The 27462-nt window shown below is 48.0% G+C and overlaps 1 protein-coding gene across 1 annotated transcript in view; it reads right to left on the bottom strand.

The window, feature by feature from the left end:
- The window catches only part of FRMD4B (FERM domain containing 4B), a 118701-nt gene extending 98660 nt beyond the window's left edge, over positions 1–20041 (bottom strand). Inside the window, exon 1 of the mRNA XM_019536670.1 lies at positions 19854–20041. The gene's annotated coding sequence lies outside the window, so the exon portion shown is untranslated. The remainder of the gene's footprint in view (positions 1–19853) is intronic.
- Positions 20042–27462: the final 7421 nt, after the last annotated feature.

Genomic DNA, 27462 nt, shown 5'->3' with positions numbered 1-27462 from the left:
ACAGACACAATTAGACACACACACATACACAATCACTCACACAGACACAATTACAGACACAATTAGACACACACACACACAATCACTCACACAGACACACAATTAGACACAATTACAGACACACACAATTACAAACACACTTACAGAATTACACACACACAATTACAGACACACTTACACAATTACAGACACACTTCTTTTTAACTCCATCACCTCATTATCTGCCCTAAAGCGAACAAAGCTGCCACCAAATTTTCCCGCTTAATCTGTTGCTAAAATAAGACACGGTTAAACACTTGGGGGAGTAACACACAGGGAAGGAAAAAAAGAAAATCAGAATAGCTCTTGCAGAAATAAATGCACCAACTTCTCTGTCAGCTCCGATCTTGGAAGACACAAACAAAGCAAAGAGATCACGTTACTCGATGCCTCCCTCTTGGATGTTGCATCTCGCCCACGTAAATGCTCAACATGCTGCCCGCCTGCTCAGGAGACACAATTTTGATCTACAGTTAAACTAACATAATCCTATTAATGCAGCCCTCGCTGCAGGAGAAAAACAAAGCAGCGCACACAAGCCGGGCCCTCTGCAAACAGCCCACGGTAAATAAACACTCTGAAATAATAGCCCACAAGAGAGTCGCTACGCCTGCCTCAGTTGTCAGGGTAGAAGCAAGCAGCGGCTCTGCTCTTCTGGGGCTTAAACCGTCAGCGGCGGAGAACTGCACCTTTCACTTGCCAGCTGTTCCCTAGGAAAGGCGAAAGGGAGCAGCTCCAAGCTGGAAGATGCCAAAGGGTAATTAATCTTTTTAAGAACGCTCACGGGATTTGGCGTTTCCTAAGCCTGTTGGACAAAAGCTGCTGGGGTCCCCCATACCGCTGGCCTGTCCTTTCCTGGAGAAAGTGCTCCGTGTGTAGGTTTTGGCTGTAATCCCTCAGCACGCAACGGTGCTGCAAAGACGCAGCGTCCATGCCCTGAGAAACGCATGGGAAGTACCAGAGCGCATGGAAGAGTTTCCAGACAGAAGAGCTGCTGAATCTGCGCCTCTGGTAAGAGCTGGGCCCTGTGCAGATATTCGCCAGGGAGATTTTATCACCAGTTCATTTCACCGGCAGCTATTCTGATTGCGTGCAAAATTTAGGGAACTGCAAAACATTAAAGTAGAAACCACACAAGTAGTCCTTTTGTGGCGCAAAATTTCTACCAGGAGGTACAAGGCTTTGAAGTAGCAGAAAGCACACAGGCTTTTTTTCTATCCAGCCTATCAAGGTCTCTATAGAAACACACTTGTGTCCATTTTATTGCTGGATAAACTGAGGCACAGATGAATTCAATAGCTCCCAGTAAGAGATGCAGTCAGCATCAAAACCACTGGATTACAGTTTCTAGAGGAAGTCACTTAAGACCTAATGATTAAAATACTCAACTTCATGATACAGCACCCAGGAAGCAGCTCCCAGAAGGCCCAAATGGAAAGCGGGGCACAACATGCCTAACAAAATTAAAACAAATAGACCCAAGATCTTTCTCGGCCTTAGTTTTTCCTCATTTTACGAACGTGGAAATGTCATTTCCCCTGGGCAAAGTCCAAAACTAGACACCATAATCCCAGCCTACAGCTCTGAGCATCGCAGTTCTGGCTTTATTACCTAGGTGGAATAAACCAGCCTAACGTTTTCAAGTCAGGCATGTCTGCCCGGCAGAGCGCAGGAGGTAGGTTGATGCAGCCCCGCCAACCAAGGAGATCCTAAGACACTACAAAAACTTTGGGTGTTGGATACACTCAACAGCTGGTCACGTCGACTGAGTCTGAGACTCGCCCACATTTTCGGCCTCTCAGACGTTCGGTCATCCCAAACAAAACACTGGGATAATGGTAATTACCTACTTGGTGAAGAGGCCAAACTGAACTACGGGGCATTGACGACATGCCATTATTTTCAGTAGTGCTGGCCCTCGGGGTGACGATGAACAAATTCCCAAGTCCTCTCATTTGCTCTTTAAAGCTCAGCTTTGAAGTAGATGTCTAGGTCTTACGGCCATGCCCAAACCTGTAGAGAGCGTACCCGCCGAATCTGCTGGAGCCGGCGACTCTAGTTCTGAAGTGTTGGCTTCAAAGGTGCCCATCCACCTCAAAGCTGCCCATCCAGATGCCAGTGACGCCTCCTGAATGTCGACTCTGCCACTGTCCAGAGCATGCATATACGAAAGAGGGAGGAGGATGGATCATTTGCAAGACCTACGTTCTCCAAAGTGCTTATTCCCAGGAAGCGCAAATGCTGCAAAGTTTAGAGACCAGGCTGTGGGAGGGACAACTTTCAGAAGTCAAGAAGTGCCTCTCTAGGCCAGGTGGCTTCTAGAGCATCCTTCTTCTCCACTGTCGTACGGTATCAACTTCTCCGTGTGCTTAGAGGTATGAAATACATTTCCATAGAGCTACATCCTTCAAATTTACACGCGTGTCCGCATGCACATGCATCCACACCCTGTGCTTCCCTTTCTCGGTGAAACAGTCGGATGGCACAAAGTTGCTTCCAGTACCAGGGAGAAAATCTGTACTGGGATAATTGCTGTTCTCTAAGATAACACCATCTCTGATAAGAACCAGTTAAAAGACTCTTTTATAGCATCTGTGAACAATGGTCTATTCGTCACCAAGTTTAAACAGAACAGATAAAATGAGAGGAAAAAACCCAGTGCAATTCCATTTTCAAGTTCCAATTAAAAAAAAAAAAGCTTTGTATTTTAAGAAAAGTCCTAATAAAAGAAAAAGAACAACCTAATTTTGAGAAAGGCAACCTACCCCCACCCCAACCCAGTCCACTGAAAATTAAGATATTTCTCCTCCTTCACCTGTTGTCTTCACTGCCTTTCTTTGCTTCCCTTATCACTTAATTACAGACTGCTACAAATGCAAACACAACGGCTTTCACAATGAAGACAGCAAGTTTTTAAGTTAATCGACAGCATTTTGGTTGTGTGAACCTCCTCCCACTCCTTTCACCTTCGGGCTGCCTTGATATACACACCTCTCTGGATGAGTTTAGTGAAGCTCAGAAAAAGAACAACCTGACGGAGCCACGCTGCCCCCAGCTCTACCGATCACTTCCACCATCATTTTGGGCCCTCCAACCCCAGCCGCCCAACCCTACCAAACCATAGGTTACAGATGGACTGGCCATGGAGAACATACACTCACAGAAAATGAGGGTTGAAGGGACCTCAAGAGGTCACATCTGGTCCAACCCCCTGCTCCAAGCAGGACCAGCCCCAACTACATGATCCCAGCCAAGGCTTTGTCTAGCTGGGTCTTGAAAACCTCCAAGTCCACCACCTTCTGGGTAACCTGTTTTACCACCCTCCTAGTGAGACAGTTTTTCCTAATATCCAACCTAAATGTCCCTTACTGCAACTTGAGCCCATTGCTCCTTGTCCTGTATCTGCCCCCACTGAGACCAGCCCAGCTCCATCGCCTTCACAGCCCCCCTGCAGGAAGATGAAGGCTGCTAGTCAATCCCCCTCCGTCTTCTCTTCTGCAGGCTAAATCAGCCCAGTTTCCGCATCCTCACCAGTCATGTGCCCCAGCCCCCCAACATGAAGAAGGGCAAGCATCCTTTTCCCACCCTTGGATTCAGACACACAGAAAAAGACCTGTTTGACTTCTCATTTCCTTCCTGGAGGAAGTGCGTGGTGATGGGCTGAGCTGGTCCAGTGAAGTCTTGACTCCATCTACTCACCAGCCACGGAAGCTATTTCTGCACAGGGCATGGGCAATGGCCAGCTCCTAATAAAAGCCGGCAGCACGTTGCTGTCTTGTGGGAGCGAGAAAAGAATCACGATTCAGTGGGTGTTTGCACTTCACACTTCATCCTGCAGCTGCCCCTGGAGCCCAACGCCTTGCACAGGGTTGTGCCAAGTCACGAAACCAGTCCATCGATGATACTCTGCACTTCCAGGCAATATCCGATTTGCAAACACCAGTGTATCAAGCCTTCATACACTGCTCACATGGAGGGAATAAAGTCCGGGAAAGGCAAAGCGCCTTTCCAAAGGTCACACTCGGAGTCTCCTGCAGCAAGGAAGAGGAATAAGGCATCTTCCAAATCTCTGCCTTGACATCCTGCCTACATTTAATACAATACCACTAATACACAGTTATCCATGTGCACAAACTAGGAAGAAGGTAAAAGGCTGTGAAATATCAGAGGGGGAAGAGGACTGAGCATGGGCGGCAGTTCAAAGGATAAAAATGAGGCCATTTTTCTATTAAAAGGTATTCAATAAGAAAAGGATCAAAGAACACTGTAGCTGGGGAATAAAAAGCAAAAGCCTCTGAACCGTGAGCACAGCATTTAACATCAATGGAAAAGAAAGAAAGGGCTAGAGAAAGCTGAGGATGCAAAGGGTTAGTTAAACGTGGTTTGGCAGAAGAGATTTCGGTGCCCTTTAGTGGCTTGATCCTGCACACGAGGAAATCAATTCCCGTTGTTCTGGATAAGGCTCAGAAGGAGCAGTAAGGGTCCATCTGAAACACATTTCTAGGTAAAATCCTGATCCCTTTTTATAAATGGAGACCACAGAACATACAGCAGGAGAAACCAGCATGGTACCCAAATGATTTTCAAAGGGCATGGTAAGCAGACTCTTGTGGGGAGGAGAAGGGAGATTTCAAGAAAAGACACTGTAGAGGCCACAGAGAAATGGAGGTCACAAATCTATTTGATCTTCTGCGTTGGAACAGCAAGGCAAGGATTTCAGCTACGGAAAAAGTGTGCACGACAAGCATTCAAGAGGAATGCCGCCCCCCCACCCCCACCCAAAAAGTTGGCTTTCATTGCAAAATATGCCAGGTAGCACCGGGACTATCTAAACAACAGTTTAAAGAAAGGCGTTAGATAAGCATTACGCTGGATTACAAATATTAACAGCTAATAGGAGGGGATGATCCTAAATGGGTTATTTGGCCTTCTTCCACGTTGGCACATCCCGTGTTTACAGCTTAAGGAGTGATTCGGAAGTGCCAGTTAAAGCCAAAGACTTGCACCCAGCTAATCCAGCTGGTCATCTGGGTTGCAAATCAAAGGCAGACACACATGCCACGAGCCACATCAACTTCCCCACATGTGCAGCTGGCTACTTAAGCACACAGGCCCAATAAGCCACTTAGGTTTTCATGAACTCCTGACCTAGGGAAAAGCAGTTCACACCTTAAGCCCCAAGTCACATGCTAGTCACCTCAACACACAGCCCATCGACTGTAGACACTGAAGAACATGGGTATCAGTTTTCCCTGACACGTATGAATCCAGGCACACTGGCTGTCAAATGGCCTGGAAAAATTTGAAGCAAAAATTGGATAGGAGACTTCTTTTTATATATATATAGATATAGATATCACTTGCTCTCTAAACCTTCCTGAGAATTACTGAAGCTGTGAAACAGAAATCCTGATCCTCTGAACTAGCACTAGCCCCTGATTCTCTGTGGTTAACGAGTGGTTTTAGATATAGATACGGTATTTTGAAACCACGTGACATTACCGTGTAATAGAAGCTCACACATTTCTTGCTGAGTGGATCCCGTGTCTATGTTTGCAATGCAGCGATCTACAGAGCAAATATGTATGTAGAGAACACGCTACTACGCAGCAAATGTATATACAGAGCTGCAAAGAAATACAGACTGGCAATGAAATGACTGGAAACGCAACATGGATATGGCATAAAACTGACGTCCGGTGCAAGGCCGTGAGACAGGGAATTGTTTCATGGAGGATCGAATGGCTTCAAAATTCAGTCGTTCCAAAACGCTGACGGTCCCTGTGAAAGGAAATGGAGCTTAGTTGTGCATGGCGAACCGTGGTGGGGTTGCAGACCCTGGCAACCCTGCAGTCGATGGCCCTGCGACAGTCCTCATGGCAAGCTGCCCTGGCACTACAGGAGGCAAAAGCCTGAGCTAAGGGGCCAAGTGTGCAAGGTGTCAGGAAACTAGAGTGCTTCATGGCTCTCTGGAGCCCCCGATAGTTTGACTTTGCAGAATCTGAAATCTCAATTAAGCAATTTTTTCCATTAGATTTTTTCTGACTAACGCTAGCCATGAGTCCATGTCCATAATTACACTCCCTTTCAAAAGAAGATATATCATGCTTTCAAATTTGCCCTGCGAGATGCTGATTTAAACGCGCTTTGACAAGCATGGACAGAACCATAGGATTATCAGCGAATTAGGACTTCCTCTCATTGTCCTCAAGGCAGGCAGCTATCTAGCCCTTTTCCTTTTCTGTTTCCCTCCCACCGCCCCCCACAACATAATGCAATTAACCTCAAGGCAACAACCAAGCGGCTTTTTGGAAAACCTTTTGCCCAAGTCAAGTCCCTAATTAACGTCTTCAGTAAGATAAAAAGAAAATAAAGTTAGCTTCCCGCCATGGTGCAACCGCTGCAGTTTTCTCTTTGCCCGGGACAAAACCGATCCAGGCAGAAATGCCAGAGATAGCTCTGAACAAGCTTCTCGGCAAGGCTAATAGCCTCTCTGAAGTACTCCGCTAACTTATCTCTATTGCTTCCGGGACCCCAGCTAGCTCGTTCAGACCTAGCTTGTCTCTCTCTCGGCTGTGCTGGGTGGACATACCTTCCAGGCCAAATACTATCCAAACAGTGCAATGCGACTGTAAACTCCTCGCCATCTACTGGGTTCTGGGTTTGCACAAGGCCTAGCACGCTGGGTCGGGGTCCAGGACTGGAGCTCATCGGGATTAGCTGCAGTACAGGTAATTATGCCGAGGAAGGGGTAGGGATGTGCAGTCAAGTAACGATAATCCCAGGGCACCTGAATGTGTTCATTTGTCGAGAAAACTGTAAATAACTACGCGGTGTTGGTTCAAGAGTGCAGCTAAGGGAAGTGTTCGTTTAGAGCAGGGGTTGTCAACCGGGGATACACATCCCCGGGGTACTTGAGAAAGCCCTAGGAGGTACGCACAGGTGGGCAGGGACAGAGCGCGCCACGCACCATCCCGCGCAGGCCGGATGTGGGGACCGGGGCAAGCCCACAAGCAGTGGCACTGGGTCATGCGCCCCCCCCACACTCTGCATCTGGCATTGCCCCATGCGTGCTGGGGCCAGGCCAGGGGCTGCATGTGCCCCGCGTGACCGGGCGGGCAGGGTGTGCACGCGGCACTGTGCGCACGCAGCCAGGGGCCACGGGTGCCAGCTGCTCACGGTGGGAGGCATGGGGTGGGAGCAGCAGTCACTGAGGCTGTCCCACATTCGAGAGCAGCTGTGTGGAGGGGGGAGAGAGGGGACATCTCCTGCACATATTCAAAGAAACAACCAATGTGATCTTAAATATTTCAGGATTTTTAGACCAGATTCAAGATTTTGTGAATAAAGTCCCCTCTCCCTATTTGGCGCTCACACGCGTCCTTGTGGCTCTGGGTTTTCATGGACTAGGGATAGAAATTACACATAAACCAGTATAAGTGATTGAAAACCGGTTCAAATCTGTAACACAACAGAAGTTCGGTGCACATAAACCGCTTTCAAAATGGCTGAAACTGGATTAAGATAAACCTGGAGGGAAGCAGTATCAGACTTAACTGATTTAGGTTAAATTGGTTTATTGAACTTCCGTCCCAGATCCCCTCCAGATTCAAGTCAACTCGCAGCCCCCCAGCATCCCAGGATGCTTTGCACCTCCCCAGGTTGCAGGGTGGACAGGTGAGTCTTGGCCCAAGCTGCCTGCTCTAGCGCCCCCCAGCGCATGGAGACATGGCTGCATTTCCACAATCAACAGCGAGTGTCTGTTCACTTGCTTATCGGTTCAATCGACTCGGCTTAAACTAACCTGCGAAGATTGAATCGATTCAGCCTTGGACGTTTTGGCTGTCTGTACTTAGCCATAGTGTTTATTTTACTCAAGAGCGGCAGAGCTCTAGCGTGCTTTTGAATTTTTTTTTTTTTTACATTAATTTTATGTAAAAGCTACTTGTGCTTCTTGAACAGCTTGTTCAGGCCCTTCAGGATGCCTGACCTTGGGACAAGCGTCTTGGTTGGCTTCCTCATCCTCACACACGTTCTTGTTGACTTCCAAAACAAGAACAAGAACGAGCCCCTAAACTTCCAGGACTGCAAGCAGAAGCATTCATGGACCAACTCAGTGGGATGTCTCACCCCCCCCCCCCCCCCCCAAAGTAGGAAAACCCATTCTGCAAGGGTCTGGGGGCTCAAAAGAGATTAACGGGCTGGACCAGGATCTGAAATGTAGGTGCTCCTCTGACATGAGCTCTACAAAAGCTGTGAGTAGAGGAATCCCCCCAGCACTGAGGTATTCCTCAAGTGTAAAGTATTTGCATCTCCAGGCAGCGATGTTCCCCACCCGGCTGTTAAATGAGTTTTCTGTTGTTTCTTAAAGCCCGCCCCCACCCGAATGGTTTACTTACAGTCTTTGCACTCCTGCATAATAATGGAAGTGCTGGGTTTCTTTTTTCCTTATTCAGGCAGAATACTACACGTGCAAACTGTCAGCCATGAGCATCTCTGCAATGCCACGATAATTTACACAACCGCATTATTTAAATATGCCAATGGTTATGTGCCTCCGACACGCAGCTACGCGGATTTCCTGCAATCTGTATAACAACACTATAAACTGCTTACCATTTCCAGTCAGGAATAGCGTATTGCTGCCTTTTCTCTCTATAAATGTTTAAGCAGGCTGAAGTCAGATTTCCTAAACAGCAAATTGTCTCACATTTGCTGTACAACAATCACACCAAGCTGAGAGAGGCTGCTGCAAAACATGCACCCGTTCTGCAAATTCAGTTTAATCCTGTTTAATGTGGCAGCCTCTGAGCCCCAGATCAGAGAATCATACAAAATGAGGGTTTGAAGGGACCTCAGGAGGTCACATCCAGTCCAACCCCCTGCTCAAAGCGGGACCAGCCCCGACTACATCATCCCAGCCAGGACTTTGTCTACCCAGGGTTTCAAAACCTCTAAGGATGGAGAGTCCATCACTTTTCTGGGTAACCTTGTTCCAGTGTTTCATCACCCTCCTAGTGAAAAAGTTTTTCCTAATATCCAAACTAAACGTCCTTTGCTGCAACTGGAGCCCATTGCTCCTTGTCCTGTATCTGCCCCCAATGAGACCAGTCCAGCTCCATCCTCGTTGCAACCCCCCGGCAGGGAGGTGAAGGCTGCTATTCAACCCCCCTTGGTCTTCTCTTCTCCAGACTAAATAAGCCCAGTTCCCGCAGTCTCTCCTCAAAAGTCATGTCCCCCAGCCCCCAAACCATTTTCGTTGTCCTGCGCTGGACTCTCTCCGGTTTGCCCACATCCTTTCTGTAGTGGGGGACCCAAAACTGGACACATGTAGCCTCACTAGTGTCAAATAAAGAGGAAGAATCACTGCCCTCCAATGAGTTAGAAAGCACAAGAGATTTCCATCAAAAAGATGGGCGGGGGCGGGGAATGTGACAACAGGGAGCTTTTAGCCCAAAATTGTCATTTCCATTTTGACCACTTACGGTTTTTCCTTTTAATGTGCCGCCACCTTCCCAGCTCACAAAGGATGGAAAAGAAAGGTAGAAAAAAAAATTATTTTTGGTGGGGGGTTGACCTCCAAAATGCACAACGTCGTGTTGCAAGCTGAAATGGATCTGGTTTCATTAAAGAGACTCTATGAAAACCTTAAAACAAAACTTTTTGTTTTCCTCCCCATCTTTGTATACTTTGCACAGGAGAATCTTCCCTTCTGCTAGCCCGCCCCAGAACAATGCTGATTTGTGCTGGCTGCAAATCAGCGCCGATAATGAGCTTTACAGAATGCAGCCTTTCACATAAGCCCATACCAGCCCTAGGATCTCGGTCCAGCAGCGATTCGGGGAAGATCGCCACCTCCTGCGTCACCGGTGGCAGTGTCTGCAGGACTCGGTGTCTGCTCGGCCCGCAGGTTGGGATGACAGCATGAATTCACAAAGCGCCTCCTTCATCTAGCACAAGAACAAGGCTCCGAGTCCACAGATGGTTCCTCCTCTTCTCTGCCATTACCGAATAGTCTGCAGGGGCTGACTTCATCACTGCACAGCAAATGCTTGCAACCCCGTCACCCGGCTCAGCGCTATTCATCTAAAAGATGGAGTTTGTCTGCTACCAAACAGGTGGGTTGCAGGGCGATCTGCTCCTGTAAAGACCCCCAGGCCAGCCAGCTCCATTCAGAGACAAAGCCCCTACAAAGCAACGGGTGTTGAAACCCGGTAGAGGGGTTTCTTAGGGGATGCAAAGGGTCGAGCAATTCCAACGTGACAATGAAAGAGCTCAGCAGAAGGGAGGAAGGACACAGGTGGGTCCAAGATGCAAGAGGAACAGCCTTCAGGTCAGGGAAATGCTTCGCTTTGCACTGGAAGACTCAAGCGTGCCACAAAGGAAGGGGCTGGCAAACAATTTCTGGGCAGGATGAGGCGACAGGCCTGCTGCCTACAAGGTGGGAAGGGTCTTCCTGCTCAGGGAAGGCTGCTTATTTATTAGGGAAAGCAAACCTCTCCCCATCCAACTCCACCCCAGAAGGAAAGAATCTGTAGGGGCCACTTTGCAGGAGTCAATTCAGCGAGTCTGCTGGCTTCCAGCCTTGAAAGGCACTGGGTTTTCATTGCCTTCCCTTAAGCTGCCCTAGAAAGTCGGCTGTTACCCAGCAGTCCCAAAGAAGGGCAATAGCCTTGGTGCTTCACAAGGGATTGCTCCGGCTGATGGCCTGTCCACTTCCCCCGGAGCGGGGCCAGTGGAAAACACCCAAATGTGTCTGTGCTGACAGCTTTAAGGCAGCACCTTGCCTGGCCCGCGCCGCTCCAATGATGCAGGAAACCATGCTGCGCTTCAAGCCGCTCCCAGACACATCTGGAGGAAGTCAGGAAAAGGCAGAGCGGGGTGGAGGGGAAAGCGGTAGCCCCTACAGCAGCCGTGACAGCTGCTGGGGGATGCGAGGGGCCCTCAAGAAAGTGACACCTCCTTTGAATGATGGCCTGGCAGACGCGCTCCGCCGGCTTCAGGCTGGGCTGAGAACGGGGCGTTTGCACGGCTTCCCAGCTGGGCTTCATTTATCAAAGGAAATGATTCACCGCATGCCAGGTTGCTGCCAGGCTCCAGCCTGCACCGCGGAGGCACCGGGAGCGTCCTGCCTCATTTACGCCCAGAACTAGCGTATTGTAGCTGCACCGTGCCGGCCTCTGTACATGCAGCGCCATCCCGGGTTCACGCACCATTGCCCGGGGCTGGTCTGATATGCTGAGAAGGTTTATTTTAAAATCGCTGGAAGATAGTGGTGCAGGGGACAGGTCACAACTCATCTGGGATGTCTGGCAGAGGCAGGTGTGGTTTGCCCCTAAAGCTCTTCCACTCCTGAGGCTCAATCCAATGAAATCCTATTCTCGCTAAAAGCCTTCTCTCACCTGCGGAGCCGACAGCACCCTTGCCAGCTCCGGGGAACGCCAGAGGAGCTGGAGCACAAAAAGCCCTGGTGCAATATCTGTTCCTCCTTTCCCCGTCTCTTGGGGAAGAGCAGTGCCCCAAGCCGCTGCAGAAGGCAGGTAAAGCCTACCCCTATATATCTAGAATAAAAAAAATATCCGGTGGTGGAAGGTGGCGGGGGCTAATCCAAGCCTGCGTAGGCCGGGCAGAGGAGAGCAGAGGCGCAGAGTTATACAGTCAAAATGCTCCCGCTCGCTGGGAATCGGCAACGTCACCCATCACGTGCACGCTGCCCGCAGGCAGGGGCGCCAAATCGGATGGTGCCAAACCTTAAACAACTCCACAATCACGAGACAAGCCGTTGAACATTTTTGGGGCCGAACTTCCAGCTTTAGCTTTCAAGACTTCGGTGCAACTGTCAGCACAGTCCTCATCCACTTCTGGCCAGGACAGCTGCATTTTGCTCAACTAAATATATCCCCCGCGCCCTGCTTAATTCCAATTAGAGGGTGGTGGGACTCTTCATTTCTTGTCCTAAAACCCGCTGTTAGCCCCTGCCATCTCCTCTCCAGAGCTCCCTGCAGCTCCATGGTGAGATGCAGCCAGTCTCGCACTGCGGCCTACCAAGGCTGTGAAATTTTGGGGGTCTTGAAGTGACCGTGTAAACGTAAGGGGTAATTGCCATGGTTTGTTCCCCCCACAACGATGATCTATTGCCTCCCCCTTCCCCACTACAGTAACATCTAAGCGTCGCGTGGGATTTGGCTGTTGCACTAGCGGGACAGCAGACTTGCATCCACACTAATGCACCTAGAAGCAGCGGTTTGCTATAATTTTTTCCACTCTCCTTCCAATACACTGCACAGCAGGAGGGGGTTTCTCCAGCTCTCCCCTAATCAATCATCCTGATCCGAACCTCAAGGCACTTGCCTAGAGAGGCTGAGCCAGCCGGGTTCCCACGTGCCCGGCAGCATCAATCCTCTGCTCCTCCTGACGTCGTGTCTTCTCGTACCACCAGTGAAAAAAGAGGCAGCATCACCAACACTTTGGATCAGCATAAAATATTAAAGGGAGCCCGAAGAAGTCAGGTAATTATATTTGGATGGAGTATTTCATGGCAGATACAAATACGTGAGGAGCCTGAAAAATCCAGGGCTGCCCCTTGTTTTATGATTATTTTATAGCCTCATCCATCTACGGCAAACGGGGTGGAATTACTACATAATCTAAACAGCAGGCCCAAACCTACAGCACTGCGCCAGGAAGCGTAAATGAGACCGTAGCGTTCAGCACTGGGCGTGATGTACGTAGTCACGAAGGCAAAATAACAGCCCCAAAATGCACCACCGTTTCCTGACGGGGAATGGTTAAGGAGTGCGAATAAAGGGTATCCGAGTGACTATAATGATCTCGCCTCCGTAGTCACGCTCTCAGGATGACAACCCTGGGAGGTGGAAGCCTTCAGAATAGCAGTGACTCACTGCTACATGGTGCCCTCCGTTAGGCTCTATGAGGTGGGCTCATGTCTATGAACAGGTATCTCCAGGAAAGGTAAAGGGATGCCGGGACTCTGGCTTCTTCCTCCTGCATCCGTGTCCAAGATCAGAGGCAGATCTTGTCCCCCAAGGCACCTACGCAGCACCTGGCATAATAGAGTAGCATTGGACCGAGGGCTTTGACTATATATAAATATTTAACCAGCCTCACATACCCCACAGGAGGAAGGCACGGCTGCCCTCTTCCTTGCTGGCCAGGGTTCAGGGGCTAGGGAAGCGTACCCTTGGGAGAAGTACAGCAAAGGCAGCAGGACTTTGGGGGGACTAAGCTTGCCTCACAGTATATTGGCCTCTGTATTTGTCCCCACGTAGGCCGTGTAGCCAAATAAAGTTTACCACATTTCTGCATGCTGGACTGGAGGAGTGGTACAAACAGCTCCCTCCTTCAGTGCCCAAGCCAATTCCCTCTGAAGTCAATGGGAGGTTGTGTTGTGGTCTTTTGGGATACAAAGTTAGCCTCAAGCATTTCCCTAGGGACACACAACGGGGTATCATAAAGGAGACATGGATGTAGATTAAGGGCACCCACTAACAAGCTGCCGGCTTCCAACTGTCCGAGATACTGAAGAATACACTCAGTGGAGGTATTGAATATACAGCAACTATGCTGTAAGCAGAAGCAAGTTTCAGATGGTATTAGCAGTTGTTGCTAGGGCAATTAATGCTCCTTTTTGCTAGCAAAGCACTTGCCCAATGACTGTTTGACAGTCTAGTCTGGGAAAAAGTGAGTGGTAATCTAGCATTTGGAAAGGTGGCAGATCAAGAGGCTTCGTTACAGCAGATGAGTTTTGGCACAGATGGCGCACAGGGGTACAACCCACTTCTACAAAACAGCTGAAGCAATGCAAGGTATTTCACCCCACGTCCTGGGAGCATCACATCCCTCTTCTACAGTTTAATCATTGGCATGCCAAAAGCTGAAGCCAGGACTCCCTTTTAAAGCTTGCGAGTTGGTGGCTTATAATACCAGGCCTCTAGTAAGTACAACACCTTACCAAGGGAGGAGTCCCCAAAACCCAGGAAGGACCATAGGAGTAGCAAAGAAGCCATTCAGAAGTGTTAAGTGGCAATGAACACTCCCAGACTGATCCAGGGTCCCCTGAAACCCAGGGAAAGATGCCGACTTCAACGAGCTTCAGTTCAAGGCTGAGTACCACGTTTCTTTTTCTTTTCAGGGAAACACGGGACTTGTAAGCAGCAGCCAGAGCGATGCTGTCCAGACAGAGCAGCTTTTATTCATGCAGAGCAACAGTTCAGCACGGACAGCTGCAGCGCAAGCATCCTTCACACCGCCGTACCAACGGGCCACGACGCCATGTGCCAATTAACAGCCTGGGCCAGCCAGCTCCTAATTAATTCTTTGTGCTTAAATAGCCTCCCCCCCCCCCCCCCCCCCCCAAGCACAGGATCTCAACCCATTTTAGAAAGCCTAGTACAATGAGCCTCACAGCGCTCCTGTGAAGCGGGGCCGTGTTTTTCTACTAGTCTCACAGATGGGTACGTTCCAGCTCGCGGAGAGGTGGACTGATTTCCTCTGAGCCTTGCAGAGTTTATCTGGAAATACAAGGCCAGGGTCCCGATTCGGAGATGTGCTAACAGTCCTCCCGCCCCCGAGCCCTTCTTAGAAATCTGGGGAGAAACTCTTGGCAGGGATGCATCGGATCTGAGGTTCCTCCTCCACGTGAAGCCAGCCAGTGCACCCTACTCAAAGGGCTGCTCAATGCAAACCCCTGGCGTCAAGATGAGCACCCGGTCCAGACCTCCCAGCGCACCAAGGGAACAGTGACGCCAGCAGTGGCTTTATCAGATGCCCCCCTGAGTGGAAACGGTGACATTTGGAAACGTCAGCAATGCAAACAATGAGAAAGGAAGTTAGAAAAGGAAACCGTGGAGGGGGAAGCCGAGGCTGCCCAGGTCCATTGTGACCACGTTAGCTGAGTCAGCCCAGGGAAGGGGAGAGGAAGTGGAGACCGCACCCCTCCAAAAAGCAGATGGCAACACACCAGGCAAGGGGAGCAGAGAGAGGCTGTGGCAGGTGTCCCTGGCAGAGATGCAAACCAAACACCCAACTGCGGGCAGGGGAAGTTTCAAAAGTGTCTGCTGACCACTGCGGTAGCTGGTCTCCTCAGGGTACCTCCCTCTGCCCCTGCTCACCTCCCCTGGGGAACAGAAGCTGTCCATCAGCCCCTTTGGGCACTACTGCCCCTGGCCTTGCTGCCTAAACCATTTTGGGACCAGCTCTGGAAGCAGTGAGATGATTCCTACTTTTCCAGTCCAGGCCTAAGCAACACCTTTGCGGGGAGCGCCAGGTCGCCCAGGCAAACTAAGAGCAGGAGGAGAAGCCCTGGGTCAGGCATTAGCAATTCACGGACAAAAATTTCACCTCTTCTTTTATAGCTGACAGAGGAATAAGTGGGGCCTGGGTGCCCTGCACTCAGGAGAGCCAGCTGAGCTTGTGGGCACATGAAAGCTGGGTTGGGAGCAAAGAGCAAGAGCTGCTAGGAGCTACCTTGGTTTTTGTCAGACTTTTTTTTTTTTTTTTTTTTTTTTTTTTTTATTGGTACCGGTGCAGAGGCATCCGTCACCTCGCCAGCGGCAGGGACAAGAGGCTCCCCCCACCCCTGCAAAGCAGAAACGCTCCAGGTATCACTCTCTCCTCTTCAGACTCCCCGTACAGTTTCATCAGCTCCGCTGTGCACCTCCCTGGACGACACAGCCATGCAGCGTCTGCGCAATTTAGAACCAGTTAAAGCCAGAGATATTTTTTTTATTCCCATCACAACGGCCACAAACAACATTTCCACGTTTGCTGGCAATTGTTGGCCAGCACCATGCACCGTACCACCATCCTGCTGTGCTTCAAAACCAGAACTGCAAGGGACATTTTCAGCTGGGTGGGGAGGAGAGGTGGGTGGGAAGGGCTCTTGAACAGAAAGCAGTTATTTTTTCATGCCCTTTGGGACAAAAAAGCAGTTTGTGCACAGACTTTATGGCTGCATGGCAATAATTAAAGAGTATTTACTTTCATGGGCGTGAACTTCATTTGCCAGGTTTCCAAAATTACATTGTGCTCTTCCTGTCCTCCTTGGGCAGAACATGATGTGAGCTTGGCCGGCTAAGATGCCATCTGGAGCAAGAACAGGATGCCTGGAAACAGAGTTTAAGTGCTGATATTAGACCCATTACGTGGTGCTAGACTAGGACCTAGGTGTTTTAAACTATGTACCACTTGGACCGATTAGGCGATGAAACTGCAGCCTGGAAGCCCTTCGCCAAGCCATTCAAATAGGCTGTCAGGTCTTGTCTTGAGATTTGGCATCTCATTTCTAGCTGTACTGCTAATAACGAATGTCAGGAACAACAAAATCAGGGTACCCTGGCCTGAACTTCCCATGTTACGATCAGATGGTGGAGGAGACCTGCTGCCTTGTCCTGCATCACCATACATGCCAGTCTTTCTACTGGGACAAAAAGAAGGAGCCATAATCCCTACGCAGTGGGGTATCAATGGCTGGTAACCTCCCACATAGCACAGCAAGGCCAAAGCAAGACCCTTGGGCATCTACTGAAGCTAATGGGATTTTAAGGGCACTCTGCACCTAAAAGGCAGCTGGCGCCTTCACAATAAGGATCATAAAGCAACAACTCACTGATGAGATTTAAAGGGGTCCTGGGAGGGATAGTAAGGCAATAATGTTGTGTTGGCCTTCAGGAAATCCCTGGTTGATACGATATTCTCAGCCTTTGGAGGGGAGGGAGCTTGGAGAGGAGAGGGGGGAATTATTTAAATATATTATGTTTTCTCCTGTCGATTGGTAAATCAGATTAAAGGAAAACCATAAGAAAACAGCAGTCCCTGGAATACAATTCATGTTGCTGCATTGTTAAATTATGTATTAGCTTTATGCCAGGTACAATTATAGTAGCGCACCATCTGTTTCCCAATATGGTAACTCACAGCCATAGTAGCAGAGATTTACTTTTATAATTTCTCTTGGTATGCGCCAAGCTGATGAGCGCAGTGTCTACCGCAGAGGAAGGAGTCTGTCACCTGCCGACTGCACATTTGGGATATACCCTAGTGAAGGATGGGTTACAGATTATTTATTCTCAGACATATGAGATGTGCTTATGATGCCAACTCTAATGAATAGCTCTTGATGATGCTACACATCCTCCAAATATTGCAGGAGAAGCACATTCTCCAGCTGCTTGTTCATCATGCCAGAGCACACTTATGTCAGCAATTTCATTTCTATACATTCTGCGGAGGGCCAACCGTATTTCATTAGGATATCCTGATCGTAGGATGGGAGAGTAAAAAAATTTCCAGAATCCATAAATTGAGATTTAAGCGCGTCAATTAAAAGATTAAATGCAGCATATGACAAAACAGTAAGTGCATGAACACATCAGAGATGAATTTCAGTTCTCTGCTTCCATGTGATTTCTGCTGGTTCTTCAGTGGTACCAAAGCCACTAGGACATAGCAGAGCCGATGGCACCACAGTTACTATATAATCAACTATGCTACTTTCCATCACTTTTAAACTAGAGCCAAGACTCAGTCTAGAATATAACTGCAGAGGTGAAATGGGCGTGCAGATGGAGGCTACTGGGATGAAGACGATTCCCGGAGCGGGAGATGTTGGCCAGCTGCTATTCTATTAGCATATCTCCCTCTGCTGGTCAGACCAGCACATCTACTTTTAAGGGACACCATGCTTAAAAAATTAAAAAAGCATCCCAAATTTCTTACCCCTCTCCACCTCCACCCCTCCATACTTCCCTGTCTGGGACAAAGATGAGACGTGCTCTTCAAGGAGAAAGCAGGGGGACTGCAACCTCCTGGTGGGTGAGGGTCGGCAGGGGACGAGTGGGTACATCCCAAATGAAAGCAAGCCCTTCCAAAGCTTCCCTCCGTTGCTGAACAGTGATCATCCAGCATGGACATGCTAGGGAAGCAGAGCTGCAGACACAACTTTGACTAGATGCAACTAAAGTCTCACTTCTCCTGCGCAGGACGCAAGGCCGAGGGGACGCAGACAGGTGCATGGATGCAGCGGTCTGGCTCTTTGCTCCAGATTTCTCTTGAAGACCCCCAGCTGATGGCAGACTGGACAAGCACCTAACTGGGGTCGTCTGACCCCACCACTCTTTCCTGCCTCGGTAGGGGGCAAACTCAATGACCTATTGAGGTCCCTTCCAACCCTAACATCTATGAACCGTCTACAGCTACTGTTGAAGTTATAGTTTTTCTCCTCCTGAAGGCTCTGGCTGTCCTGAGAAAAGGTGCCCTATGCCACTGTGCACCCCGCATGTCTGTAGTACAATTTTTCACGTGCTTGGGAGTAGACCCAGGATCCTAGGTTGGCAGGGCAGCTGCAGGAGGACTGTGACAACTCGCACAGGGTAAGCCTACCCCTAATCTACACTGGGGCACAGGTTGCTCCCAGGACCCAGAAAGCACCGAGCTGTCTTAAGCAACTTGTGCTCCCTCCCCAATCCTGCAGAGAAATGTGGTCAGTGCAACGGAGAATTCAGCAATCCCTACAGAGCTCCTACTCTTCTCTTCAGGCTTTTCTTTTTGCCTCACAGATTGGTGTTTCTCCCTCTCTGAGCCAGTCCCATACTTCTAACTGGGGTCCTCTCCCATTTCCCCTTCCTCAGTGCCTTAACTCCTTCGAATACGAGACAGATTTCTTTAAAACCAATTAACCCTTCTAAATATCTTAACAACCAAGCAGGACTATAAAGCTCTTGTAATATATCTTTATTTTTAAGTGTGTCTCTATTTGATGCTTTCTTTTTTTCCCTTAAAATTGAGTGGTAAATTGGGTGCATCTTAAATTCAAGTGAACCTTCTATTCCAAGGAATACGGCACACTCTCCTCATCTGAGATCATGCCTGCTTTTCAATAACTAATACAAACTACCTACCACAATAGGCTGCAAAATGATTTGGAAAAAAAAAAAAAAACCCACCCAGCATCATTGTGCCATAAAATTAATTCCAGCGCCTTGTGCTCTCATGGGAGGAAAGAGAGAGAATTCCCAGCGTTACAGGAGCGTTCAGTTTATACTAAATATCATCTGAACCAGGAAAGTACATTTACTACAAGTGTGTATATCTTTAAATTTACATAAATTCCCACATATGGGCTTTTGAATGGTGGTGTGTGGGGGGGGGGTGTTAATGCTATTCGTTGCATCTGGGATCTAATGTACACAAGCCCAAAAAACAAGACGATGCCAAATCACCGTGATGTCAGCACTGCATGCACTGCTCAGAGAAAAGGCTGTTCCCAATATGAACTTGATGTATGCCTGTTATCACAAAGAGCAGGATAGCAATGCTAAAACTCCCCCCCCCATCTTCACCCAGAGCAGGACTGAGCATCAGTATTTCACCAAGTCATTTTTCCCCGTTCCCTCTCCCCTTCCCGCAAGAAGTAATTTATAGTCTGCAGAGCAAATCACGAAGCATCCAAACACAAAGCCAAATGCTTTCCACAGCAAGAAGTCATCCCAGCCCACACCATGTTCGGCATCACTGTGCCCATGTTTGTGCTGTGCTTTATTTCAGCGACAGCTGCCTGCTAACTACAGGCATTGCAGGAATTCGGGGAGTGTATTCATCCACTTCATCATGCATTCCTTGAATCCATGCACCATCAAGTCACCCCAGTGACTGATTAAAGAGGCCTCCTTTGGATGATGAAACATGAAATGCCTGGTGCAGACCACTCGATTTGCAGAACTTAACTCCAAATCCATATGTGATCACATCTCTGACATGCTAAACCCCATGTTGCAAGCTTTTGCGTCTGTTCATACCTTTAGCTCCGGTGCAGTCTTCTGTTTCGATTTAATCCTTGCTTGCGATATCCTTCAGCTTTCCACCACGAGGAGCCGATTTCATCCTTCTAATTCCATCACGCCTCCATCTCCTTTATCCAGATCGTTCATGAAGTGCTACAGCAAAGACAGAATATCCATTTCTGTCTAGGAAAAAAAAACAAAACAAAAAAAACTCATCCAACCCGTGCACTGCTTTCTATTCATTCCCCAGATTCGCTAGCCCCATCCTCCCCATCCAAGACTGGCAATCAACCCGCTATGTACACAAATTAGCTTGGTATACAAATTAACAAGCTCTATTGCCAAGATATTTGTACACAAATTAAACCGTGGCATTCCTCCCCGCTAATGTCTCTGGGTGCACTACTTCCCAACAGCTTCCAGTGATGTGCGTTTCGGTTCATTAGAGATGCAAAACCAGTCTTGCTGAACATCTTTTAAGTTCATCTAGGCATAATTCTTTCTTCCATTAGATTAATGAAGTGTTTCCAAGGTACAGAGATATACATGTTAGCTAATTACTGAAGTCAGAGCAAGGCAGATCTCTTAAACAAACCCATCCTGGTGGAGCTTTGTACTACTAATTATGAAAATAGATGCGGTGAGTTGGGAGACACCTGACAAGCAGTTCCTTAGAGCAGGCATCCTGAGGCACCTCTCCAAAACCCTTGTCCACACAGCAAATGCTGGAGACCGCCACCCTCCCAGAGCTAAGCTTCAGTGCCCCAGGGAAAATGGACCTAGTGATAACAGTAAACACCCTAGCAATATTTTTTAGACTTTTTTGCCTCCTCTCCTTTCTCAGGGTATGGGAAGCTCTGCTTGGGGTCGGTTGCATTTAGCTTTTCATGAGTTTTACACACAAAAAAACCTCACAAGCGAGACCTGCAAGCCAATTCTATCAATGTTAGATACTTATAGGGCCCTCACTGTAGCATCCGAGAGCCTTAAAACCTGTTCATCTTCTCCGTACTCCTGTTTCACTGAGCAGCTAAGTGAGATGCCCCAGGACCCCAAGGAAGTTTGTTGCACAGTAGAGAAATGAACCCCAGTGTCCCAAGTTCCAGATAACCCCTTTTACCCACAGGTCCTCTCATTCCCCCCCTGTTTTGGAGCAGACAATTTTCTGCCCTTTTTAGCACTGGGCTAAGATGACCAGAGATGATTCCCCGTGGGACAAGCGCCGTGGGTAACTGAAGCAGCACGTTTACAGAGGTAAGGTCTGCAGGGCATGAAGCAGGGCAAGGAGCAGGGCAGTCCCCCACCCCTGAACAAGACCAAACTCACATGCGCATGTTCAATAGAGAAGGACCCCCCCCTTCATTACAACACGCTCCAATAGCACAAGGCAGCACAGACGGTGCCCAGGTTCATTCCCCATTGCACCGACTGGGACATTTCTCTCAGCTTCAGGGGGCTGGTGACAACACCACTTTGGTTCCTCCTGCCCCAGTACAAGTTGAATTAAACACACTGCTCATTGCATAGGTGCTGCACGGCCTTCAAAAAAACCCTTACGCGTGCACACAAATAGCAGTAGCAACAGCATGCAACACTAATCCTACAAAAAAAAATGCATGCACCTGAAGCCCCGCTGACTTCTCCGGGGCTGTGTGTCAAAGTGCCCACCCTGACAGACCCCCTTGCAAGGCAAGGGCCTTCAATAAGCAGATTTCCTCCAGGATGAGCATGGCATTGCACACACCACGGGAACAAAATGGGAAGTCTGACCTCCACCCCGCTGCTCCCAAAGCATGTTACAGTCCTACAGTACAGGCATCAGAGGAGAAGTGTGCACTAGCACGAGGGCGTGGGGTACTTTTTAAATGCTCTGCCATTCACTCCTGTGAATAATGTCACAGACAGTGGAGATGGGCCATTTGGGACCTCGGGTTGCACCAGGTACAGAGGTTTTCAAGTTTCGCTGCAACAGGAACAGCACCATTTTTGGGTTTACTGTAAGCAATTTACAGTAGGTACACTATATGCAACTGGTCCCAAACCATCCTGTGGCATGAGGATGGACTGCCAATCTGGATGCACCTTACTGCGGATTGTTTCACATGCTGACCGAATGTTTTAAGAGGCTGTGGTCTGTGACCATTGCATCTGCAGTGCCTTTTCTCTACACGCAGCGATTTCCTGCAGCCGTCTCCCCACGAGAGGGCAGGCTGTGCAAAAATCCAACTTCGTCTCAACCGTTACCGTAATCCAAGAAAACCAGCAGTGCAAAGCATAAAGGGGTCTTCAATTTGTGGGCCTCCCTTTGCGTGCAGAACCCCCAGCTGGGTGGCACGAGCAAAACCTGCATTTGTTCACACACGTCCAGTAACTTAGTTCTCCCAGACAAGGGGCTCTTTCCACGCAAGCAGTTCTGTGGGCAAGCAGTAACTATATTCACTGCTTGCTTTTGACATTTCACATGTGTGCCTCTCGGCAATTAACCCCTGAAAGTGCTTTACTAAGAGTTGTGGCAAAGAATGGCTGCAAAAATGAAAGACAGATCCAAAAAAAAGGTGCTATCTTCAATGCCTACAAATGGAGTAGCTGCATGCACAAACAGGCACCGCTGTGTCCAGACTGCACTAATATTGAGCGTTTCACAAAAGGAAGTCATCCTCTCCAACTCCTTCCCACTAGTGCTAGCTCACTAGCTGCCTGACATGTAACCATGAGCTATGGCTGATCTCTTTTATTGAACCAACTCCATGGATAGGATAGACACAGACAAGCTTTTGGGAACCACCGTAGCCTTCCTTTAGCCTCTGGGAGACAGGACATAAGAGCAATTATTAGGTATCCAAGCAGCAGAAGAGATGCAGTCCAGACCTGATAACAGAGGAAACGGGATTGTTCAGGAGGGTCCTTATCACTGAAGAAATGCAGAGGTCAGAAGCTACCGTGTGGATTATAATGGCCCGTATAGTCATTGTCTATGTTAAGTTGTTTGGGAATGTCTGTGCCCAAGATGGTCTTGTCCTTACAAGATTTGGGTAGATTTCCTTTGAGCACAAGAACTGTGAGGTCAGACAGGGGAGCACTTTTTCTATGAAAAAATGTTCCCTTACCTGCTTTCCAGTGTCTCCGTCCTTTTTTTTTTTTTTTTTTCTCCTGGTGCTCATTCATTTTGGCACGCAGTTTGTGTCTGGTTTCACACGCACACAGTTACCACAAGGGCATCTGGGATAGACATGTTTATGATCCACAGATTCTGATCGTTTCGTTGTAGGGAGCGTTAATTGTTGTGGAAGCAGAGACGTGTTGACTGGACTTGCATTTATTGTTAGGCAGGAAGAGGTCCTGGGCTACGTTCCAGCTGGCCAGCAAGACACCAGATCAGGTACCGATATGTGGCCATGTATTGCAAAATATATGTCCCTTGCAAAAAAATTATTTATATATACAATATACATTTAATATGATGCGCGCGCGCACACATTATGTATATGTATGTGTATATATGTATGTGTGTGTGCGTATTAGATACACACGCACACTATGTATATGTATGTGTATATATGCATGTGTGTGCGCGCATTAGATACGCACACACACGCACACTATGTATATGTATGTGTATATATGCATGTGTGCGCGCGCATTAGATACGCACATTAGATACACATATTAGATCTATATATCTATCTATCTATCTCTCACACACACACACACACACACACACACACACACACACTCTCTTACCAAGTAAGACAGAGCATATCTTTGTCCACCACAAAGCCAAAAACATCAGTCCTATTCAACTAAACCGATAAAGATTAATGATGGCTCATCCATAAACAACAGACTCATCTTTTGTGTTTCAGCTCAAAATAACTCAGGGCTTTAAGGAAAACTGTTCCCCTTCCCCACAAAGATATGCTTCAAAATTTAGCCCCAAGTTCTTTTACACTGCACTGCTGAAATTGTGAAAACTGGCACTAATCTGGTATGCAACTAAGAGGCTCCAGGGCAAACCTGTTCCCTTGGTAAATTCTCACCAGTCTTTACTAGCCTCCAGCAAAAATATTTCACTTCTATTAATAGGTAGTTAAAGCAATCAGAATAGATTATTAAGTTTCCCAATGGAGGTGGGGAGACAGAGGGACTTGCCCATCCCTCTGGGACAGTGTACACATTACGAAAGGCCTGATCCAAAGCCTGCAAAAAAACCCATTTGGAGTCTTTGTTGGAGTCAGCCCATACAAACCAATGGATGGACTGCCACCAGGCGTAACCCAGCATAGCCCACTGACTTCGGAGCAAGGCAGAAGCCAACTGAGGGTCTAACCCTGAAGACGTGTATTTAAATACATCCTGACAGGTTGTCTTCTGTGACCACTGCAATGGACAGACTTTAGTTCTCAGACAGCCCAAGTCAACATGATGCAATGTGGAGTAAAAAAGGCCTTACAGACCCAAAGGGACCACTTGGCCAATATTCCATGCTGCCACATTTCAGCTGCATCACTGTATAAGCCTGAGACATCATTGTGCAGTGAGACAATTCACCCATCTTTTGCTCCATGCTGCCCGTTTGCTGCACGACACGCACGGAGACCCCACTGCAGCAACTGGGTCCACGAGGCTGGAACGCAGCATCCAGGACCCGCCTAGCAAAGCAACATGGCTCAGTGACAGTGAATTTTGGACCATCACTGTAAAGACATTGTCATAGAAATGCTAAAATAAAACGCCAGCTGTTTAATGTTAATTTTTTCCTCCACTGAGCCACAAATAAATCTTAATTCTAGACTATTTTGACACCAAGGTTAATTTACCATCCTAACGGTTTTCAAAATATTTCCCTCGGGGTCTGATACGCTTCTTTGTACCTTGGTAACGATACAAGTGGAATCTACTAATCAAGAGAAACTTACTGCGCTTCCCGGCTTCTTTCCTCTATGAGTGCACATTACAATTAATTTTTTCCATCTTGATGCCTTTTAAAAGGTTGCTGGAATAATAAGACACTTACACGACCCAGGAAATTTACAGTGGATGCAAGTCTGCTTCCCCCCACATTAGTAAGACTGCAATCCTCCCCCTAACAGAGATATACCTTAAATTGAAGCAAGAAAACGAACAACAGTCGCATACTAGCCTCTTACTAGAAAGTTGCCCTCGATCAATTAAACTCCTCTGAACAGTTTGCCAGGCAGGCAGTCATTGTTTTGGGGATACCTGCAGTGGCTCTCAGATGCATGGGTTGAATGAAAAATTAAATAAAAAAAAAAAATCACAATTCAGGATTTCCTAGTATGATTCCAGCTTTATGCGCACAGGGAGTTTCACTCCTATAGAAATGTATTGGGGAAAAGAAGTGCCATTGAATTAATTAGGCAATCCTTTCTGTGAACAGCCAATACTGACTTAGCAAGACGTTCAGGCCAGGTTGTTTAACTGCGACTGCTGGAGCTGCACTGTTAAGTCTTCACTCAATTTTAAAGCAACATAAATAAAAGCACTCTGCTGTGCCTGCGTCTTTCCCAGAGACCCGAGGAACCAGGCGATCCCCAAACGTTTGTCTAAATCTATACAACCATGCAGTTGGACCACGAAGAGATAGCACCCATGGAAACTCTTGGAAAATAAACCAGTCATTTGTGCAATGCTGCTCACGGATAAGAACAGAACCAAAGGAAATGGTGTTGGTATAAAACACCGAGTCCAATCCCGATCCTGCTGGAGCCCATGATAAAATTCTCATTTATATTAATGAGAAGATTAATTGTTCAGCTAGCCAAAGAAATATCAGTGAGAAACTCAGAATTGGGCTCAATTTGTTCCTAATTATCCCAGCTCTAAACTGAGGTAGCCCCATTCATTTTAATGGGGTTACACCCTGTAGATAGAATTGGCTTACAGGCCTCGCTTGTGAGGTTTTTGTGTGTAAAACTCCTGTAAAACTGGAGTAACTGTTTCCAACCACTCATTTTTTTCACTAATGCAGATGGATCTTTCCAGGCCATCGCTGTATCTAAAAGATGAATTAGTCTGCGAGTTCAAAGCAAAACTTCTCAAAGCCTTTTAAAAAATTTTTAAAGCAATACAAGAGACATTTCCCTATTTACACAACACCACAGTGCACCTTAATATCTAAAGGGTGCAGTAAAGAAAAGCTGCAAGAGAAACATTTCCAAATAAAAACGGGTATGTGGCTACTTTACTAGATCTACCCAAAGAAAGGGAGGCCACATCCAAGCCTATTTACCAACTGGACTTCAGAGAGCGGTTATTATTTGGAGATTGCCCATTTCTGTTTTGTACAGGATTGAATAAAAGGGTGGGAAATGCAGCATACCTCCATATTGCAGTTAAGGGGAAGAAACTCCGTTAAGCTCCGGCTGTAAATGCCTAAGTGCAATTTCTGAAGAGGTGGTTTTGATATAGGACACACTCATAACCTGAAGCCTTCAGCCTACGTTAGCATGGGAGGGGAGCATTATTACTACCGAGTAATTAGACCGTCGGTGCCAAGAGGCGTCCTGCTTTGCACAGGCACAGAACAAGTCACCAGAGGACGGCTCACTACTAACCAAGAAACCAGTTGACTTCAGTCCACCTCGTGCACAATCGTCGGCTTCACAGAAAGAGAAGCGAGAACAGCAACACCGCCCATGCCATACTGCGTCCTCTCAGCACAAAAGCCAAGGATTACAATGGACAAAGGTCCATGCGACCCTCCACTCCCAGATCCCAATCTGGCCACTGAAGGCCCCATCCTACACCAAAGTCAACAGAAATTTGGACTGAAGCTGGGAGAAGAGTCAAGCCCAAATTGGTTATTTCAGTCACCCTTATTCAGACAGGAAGACGTGGGCCACCACCTCATTTGCTGGCCCCATCTTTCACTTCTAGCTTCACTTAACAATGTCAAATGTTTCTCAAGAGACTTGCTGAATTGGGGAGATTCTGGTTTTTGCCAGTAATGGGATGCAAGTTCTCTGCAGGCTGCTCTGGCAAAGCATAAACTACTTATAAAAGCAAAGGAGGATGCATACGGTAGCTCCGTTTCCCAGGCCAAACTATAACCGTACTCCCAACTGCTCCATCAAACGATCTGGCTAAAGAGCCAGCTCTGACAGCAAGTCGAGGAGGAAGGGTTGGAAGCTGCATGTCACCAATGCAACGAGTCAGGACAAAGGTCTGTCAGATAATTATTTAGCATCAGGATGGTGGTCATCGTCTCTGATCAAAAGCTCCAGGGGGTCCCACGGGCTGGGCCCAAGAAAGGGGGAGCCAAGCATGAGGGCAGAGAAAGCAAAGTCGCCCTCTGCCATGGACCATCCTCCATGTAGAAAGCCCAGAGCTAAAACTGCATTAATCAGTCGTGCCATTTGTTGGGGCTCAGAGCAGATTCGCAGCCCTGGAGCCAGTGGCAGCAGGTCAACCAAGCAGGCCACGCTCCCATTTCTGAGGAGTTTGGGTATCTCTGGCCAAGGCTGCACAGCTTGGGGCCACGATTTTTTATGGGTTTTTAACGCATCTCTTTTTTCCAAGCCTTTACCACCCCCAGTCATGCAAGCGAGGTGAGGGAGGGGACAAATATAAGACCCGCTTTGCTCTTTACCCGTCAGGTAGCCTA

Source organism: Crocodylus porosus, unplaced genomic scaffold, assembly GCF_001723895.1.
Source record: "Crocodylus porosus isolate Cpor-Errol unplaced genomic scaffold, CroPor_comp1, whole genome shotgun sequence".
NCBI classification, from domain to species: domain Eukaryota; kingdom Metazoa; phylum Chordata; order Crocodylia; family Crocodylidae; genus Crocodylus; species Crocodylus porosus.
The sequence above is the reverse complement of the archived record's forward strand: the minus strand, read 5'-3'. Positions and strand labels throughout refer to the sequence as shown.